The sequence below is a fragment of the Petaurus breviceps genome, unplaced genomic scaffold (assembly GCF_028583685.1).
Source record: "Petaurus breviceps papuanus isolate PSGF00001 unplaced genomic scaffold, PetGlider_PUasm1.0 213, whole genome shotgun sequence".
Taxonomy (NCBI): domain Eukaryota; kingdom Metazoa; phylum Chordata; class Mammalia; order Diprotodontia; family Petauridae; genus Petaurus; species Petaurus breviceps.
The window spans coordinates 7,817,456-7,823,526 of NW_027185860.1; the positions used below are offsets into that span (position 1 = coordinate 7,817,456).

The 6,071-nt window shown below is 39.2% G+C and overlaps 1 pseudogene; it reads right to left on the reverse strand.

Annotated features, from left to right (window-relative positions):
* Positions 1-208: 208 nt before the first annotated feature.
* On the reverse strand, positions 209-4,647 carry LOC138165566 (uncharacterized; annotated as a pseudogene).
* Between the last annotated feature and the right edge of the window lie 1,424 nt (positions 4,648-6,071).

Below are 6,071 nucleotides of genomic sequence, written 5' to 3' on the forward strand. Positions count from 1 at the left end.
ATATGAACACAACTAAAAAACACTTTTCACATAAATAAAGTCACATCTAACTAATTGGAAAAACATCAGTTGGTTATGGCCGGGTTGAGCTAATATAATAAAAATGATAATTTTCCCTAAATTAAATTGCATACTTATTTTTGCAAATAAATAATTTAATTAAAGTGTCACATATTAAAATAAATAAAACAGTAAGTCAATCTTAATTCTAAAGGATCTTATACAAGTGAATCTGTTCAAGCAATTCTCTATTGATGTTTTTGTATATAAATCATAGTTCAACTGTATTTCTTCAACCCCCTGGTTTAGAGGTATAGCCACCTGTAGATCTGAGAGAGATTCTTTAAGACTGGGGACTGTTACTAATAAGGTTCCTTTTTTTTCTCACATTATAGCTGATTTATTCCCAGGCTCTGCCCTGTTCTGATCTGTCAAGAATATATTAAAAGACATTGTTCATTATAACAACATCAGCATTTTGAAGGAATGAGGCTTGCCTACATATATTTGCAAGATTCATCCTTATCCTATCAGCAAACTTATATTTGGCAATGATCATTTCTTGAAGCTGGCAAAAGTATTGATTCATTTCCACTCCATGTAGCTGCAATGCTGAACTATAAAGATAACCCACAAAAATACTGGACCAAGCCTGGAACCAACATCAATCAAGATCTTTCCAGAGAGAACCAGGAGCACATGCTGATAAATGAACTTCAATTCCAAAGGGGAGAAGGAATGAGAAATAAATCCTAAAGGTGCAATCTGGAATGACCCACACACCATTCAGTAGTTTCTACTCATTTTTCCTTTCTCACACATGGAATCAATAACGTCATCATCATAAAGTTATGCATCAATGTGAATTATGGGCTCTGGTTGCTGTTTTATTTTATGAATGGCTACTTGCTCCGAAGGAAGCATGGTTTCTATGTATAAGCAATTCCTGAGATCTTCTGCAATGTTTTTCAATATAACGTCATTATTATGATGAATGAATTCATCAAAATCTCACGTGGTTAGCATCCTGTCTAGAAGCACAGGAAGGTCCCCAGGAGGCAAGCCTCCGAAAAGCTTCAACACTGAGAGCTGAGCAGATACCAGATCTATCTTAAGAGCTTGCTGGACTGCAGAAATCAGAGGGAGCAGGGACGGCGGCTAAAGCGTGGGAGGCGAAGAGACATGGCGGAAGAGGCATACAAATTACATATTTAGTGCCATACCAATCAATCTACCAAAAAATTACTTTACAGAGCTAGAAAAAATAGTAATAAAATTCATTTCAAAGAACAAAAGGTCCAGAATATGAAGGGAATTAATGAAGAGAAATTATAGGGAGAGTGGCCTAGCCATACTAGATTTTAATCTGTACCATAAAGCAACAGTCGTTAAAACTACTTAGTACTGGCTGAGGAACAGCATAGTGGATTCATGGAATAGATTGGGTACATGAGACTCAGCAGTCAATGACTATGTTAATCTACTTTTTGATAAGTCCAAGGACCTCAGTTTTTGGGATAAGAACTCACTATTTGACAAAAACTGCTGGGAAAACTGGAATATAGTATGGCAGAAACTGGGCATACACCAATATCTAACACCGTATACCAAAATCAAGTCTAAATGGGTGCACAATTTAGGTGTAAAGGCTGATACTGTACGAACTGAGAAACCAAAGAATAGTTTGCCTATCAGAATTATGGAGAATGGAAAATTTTGTGACCAAACAAGAGTTAGAGAGCATTATACAATTCAAAATGGATAATTTTTATTACAATAAATTGAAAAGTTTCTGTACAAACAAAACCAATGTAACTGAGATTAATAGGGAAGTGGAAAATTGGGAAATAATTTTTACAACAGTGTCTCTCTCAAAATCCTTATTTCTAAAATATACAGAGAATTGAGTCAAATCTATAAGAATACAATTCATTACCCAATTGATAGATGGTCAAAGGATATGAACAAGCAGTTTTCAGAGGAAGAAATTAAAGATATCTATAAGCATATGAAAAAATGCTCTAAATCTCTATTCATTAGAGAAATGCAAATAAAAAAAAATAGGAGTTACCACATCTTACTGCTCAGTTTGGCTAAGATAACAAAACAGGATAATGATAAATGCTGGAGAGGATGAGGAAAAACTGGAACACTATTTTATTGCTGGTTGAGTTATGAACTGATTCAACAATTCTGGAGAATAATCTGGAAGTATGCCCCAAAGGGTACAAATAAGTGCATATACCCTTTGACCCAGCAATATCATTTCTAGTACTATATTTCTTGGAGTTTTCAATTTGGGATTTATTTGAGGAGAAGTCTAATGAATTCTTTTGATAACCATTTTGTCTTCTGATTTTAGGACTTCAGAACAGTTTTCTTTGACAATCTCTTGGAGGACATTGTCTAGGCTGCTTTTTTCAACACGGATTTCCAGTAGACCAATAATTCTTAAGTTATCTCTCCTGGATCTGTTCTCTAGGTCAGTTGTTTTTCCAGTGAGATATATTGCACTTTCTTCCAATTTTTAAATATTCATGTTTTGTTTGATTGACTCTTGGTGTATCATAGAGTCCTTAGCTTCAATTTGACTGATTCCAATATTTAGTGAATTATTCTCTTCTGTTAGTTTTTGAAGGACCTTTTTTAGGGAGCTATTTTTTCCAATTAGTTCACTAATTTTACTTTTTAAGTATTTGTTTTCTTCAGTTAGGCTTTTTGCCAATTTAGTCACTGTAGATTTAAATTTGTCTTCTACTTCCCTAATTTGGCCTTTAAAATCTTACTTGAGCTCCTGCAAGAATGCTTTTTGTGCTTGAGACCAGTTCATATTTCCTTCTGTGGTCTCAGGTGTGAGTATAGAGCTCATGATGTACTCTGTATTTGGTTGTTCTTGATCACTATAATAATCTCTAATCAATTTTTTTGCCTTCCCCTTCTCCTTCTCAGCTTCCTTCTTTCCCATTATAATTTCCTATTTCCTAATTTCTCAGGCTAGGACCTAAGGGCCTGGTTGTTGACTTTGTATCCTCTAGCCTCTGGTTGTCTATATTGAATCCAAGGCCAGGAGTTTCAGTGTTCGCCCTGAATTATGCTGATGCTTACAGAGTACTCTGTGGAGGAGGGGTGTTCTGGCCACTTCAGATTTCTGCCTCTATGCCCCTGGGCTATAGCTCAGGAAGGATTTTGCTGGTCAGGTGAGGTGGGGCTTGTTGGGTCTTCTCCCCCTCTTCTCTTCAGACTCCTTGCTGCATTAGTTACACCCCTTGTCAGTAACTCCCAAGCCCAAAGCTATTTCCACTATCTCAGGATTTCATTCTGGGTGGGACACTTATATCTGGGTTTTCTAGGTCAGGGAGGGGGAATCTGAGCAGCCAGAGATTACTTTGGCATCCTAGTCCCTGGAAAAACAGGCAGGCAATTTCTAAAATTCCAGGCTGGGGGCTGATATCCCCAGGAGAAGCTGCTATCTCTTCTGGGGCCCCAAGCCCTCTCTTACCCAGCTGCAATGGATCCTCCAGTCCTGTGGTGAGATGCTGGTGAGAAGACTGCAAATTGCCCTTGGGGTGGGTAAGTCCCCAGCTGGGGCTCCTCTCTCTGCTGCAGTCTGCTCTCTAGTCTGAGCTGCTGCAGCCCCCATGTGCTCTGTTCTCCCCCTGCCCGGAGCCATGTGTGCACTTTCCTGGGCTGCATTCTGCCACACTGTCTTCCAGTGGATTCTGACACTCCAAAATCCATTCAGATTCACTTTTTAAAGTTTAGTGACAGTATTCACGAAGGAGCATAGAAAAGTTACTACTTCTATTCTGCTATCTTGGCCTCACCCCCTCCCCATTTTTTTCTTTTACTTCTATTATTTGACTATTTAAATTCTTCTTGAGCATTTCCAAGAAGGCTTTTGGGGTTTGATGTGAATTGATATTTCCCATCGAGGTTTCACATGTGGGTGTATTGACAATCTTATCCTCTTCTGAGTCTGTTTTGATCTTACCTGTCAGTATAAAAATTAATTATGGTCAGCATTTTCTGGTTCTTGCTCAAAATTTTGTTTCCCTATTTCATGGTTTTTCAAGGTGAGCTCTCTTGCTAGAGCACAGGGGGCACTGCCCCAAGTTTCTTGTGCTAGGGTCCTGGGGCCTGACCCGTGACTTTTTGGGCTGGTGCCTTAAGCTGGAGCTTCAGGGGTCTGGCAGTTTACATGGTGCTGAACTGGGTGCTAGTCATTATGTCTGGTATGAGTTGAGACCACATGGGAATTTCTGTATTTTACTGGGCCTGTGCTGAAGCACAGGAAGTTTCAGCTGCTGGAGGAAACCTGCACCCTGTAGCTGGGCTGAATCACATTGAGGTCTTCTGCTGAGGGACTTCTATATGCCTGGGGCTTCATTGGCACATTTGGAGATTCTCCAAGTTGGAATCTGCTGATTCCCCTGGCTATACTAAAGCACCTTAATTTGCATATTTCCTGGCTTTTAATATTTATCATTCCTGCTGCAGCAAAGGGGGCAGTGTCCTAACCTACTTTACCTGGGATTCAGGGGCCTGCTCACTGACTTTTTGTACTGGGGCTTCAGGTACTAGCAGCTGTCGGGTGGAGGCAACTGGCAGCTTAACTGGTGTTGAACTGGGGTCCTGTGGTGGTGTCATGGTTGTGCTGAGGCATGATGTTTTTGGTTTTTTTTTTTCCTGTGTTTCCCTGGGACTACAATGAAGCACATGGAGCTTTGGCTCCTGGAAGATGCCTGCCTACCTGGAGTTCTCTGTCACACATGGTGGTTCTCTGAGCTGAGAAGCAGCTGGTTCCCCTGGCAATGCTAAAGCACATGCGGGTGGGGGGAGGGCCTCATCATTCCTGGTATTGGTGTTTCTCTGCCCCGCTATTGTAAAGTTCAAGATTTCCCATTGGTTTGTTAAGGTATACCATGTTGCTGGCTTGCTGGGATATTTCCTTTCCTAGAATCTACTCCCCTTTTAGACAAGTGAGATGGACCTTTCTTATGGATCCTCCAAGTTTCCCATTCTAAAAGCCTGTTCCATATCATCTTTCTGCTGACTCCCCGCTCTCCCATATTTTTTTTTCTAAGATGCTATTTTCTGTTTTTTTTTTTCTGAAGTCAATATGGGATAGTAACAAAAATTTACTGCATATCCCACCATCTTGGTTCCCAGACTCTAGATACTTTCATTAAAAAAAATAATTGATTGATGAAATAGACATGTAATTTAAAAATAAGAAGGCAGGAGTGGCTAGGTGGCGCAGTGAGTAAAGCGCTGGCCCCAGAGTCAGGAGGACCTGAGTCAGGTTCCGGCCTCAGAGACTTAACACCCACACAAAAAAGTAGCTGTGTAACCTTGGGCAAGTTACTTAACCCCAATTGCCTCCAAAAAGGTAAAATAAATGAAATGAAATGAAATAAAATGTAAAGGAACAAAACAAAGAAAGCGAGTCTCTGAAATCAACAAAGTCCTTCATAATTTGATTCCTTCTAAACTGATGGGGCGTTTTGTTTTGTTTATACCTTACTCTGTTCCACCAACTCTGATTCAGTAACACTGACCTCTTTTCTATTCCTCTCATATAAGATGATATAGGTGTTTTCACTCATTGCCTCCCAGACCTGGAACTTTCTCCTTGCTCTCCTCTACCTCCTAGACTCCCTGGTTTTCTTCAGGTATATAAACCCCCAACTTTTGCAAGAAGTCCTCCTTAATTTATGTGTCTTTCCTTTGAGATTGTCTCTGATTTATCATATATACTTATATAGTATGTGTGCATACACATGTATACATATAATTATGTATACATATATATGTATATACATATACACATTTGTATGCATATACACAAATGTATACATAGTTTATACATACTTGGTTTATGCTGTCTCCCCCCTAATCAACTGTGAGTTCCTTGAGAACAGAATGTATTTTTTTCCTTTTTTGGTACCCCAAGGAATTAGCATAGATCTTGGCACATTTTTGGTGGTAAATAAATACTTATTTTTGATTCAACAATTCAGAGAACAATAAAGTTGAAAATCTAATTTACCTGGTGATGAAATCCATATTTG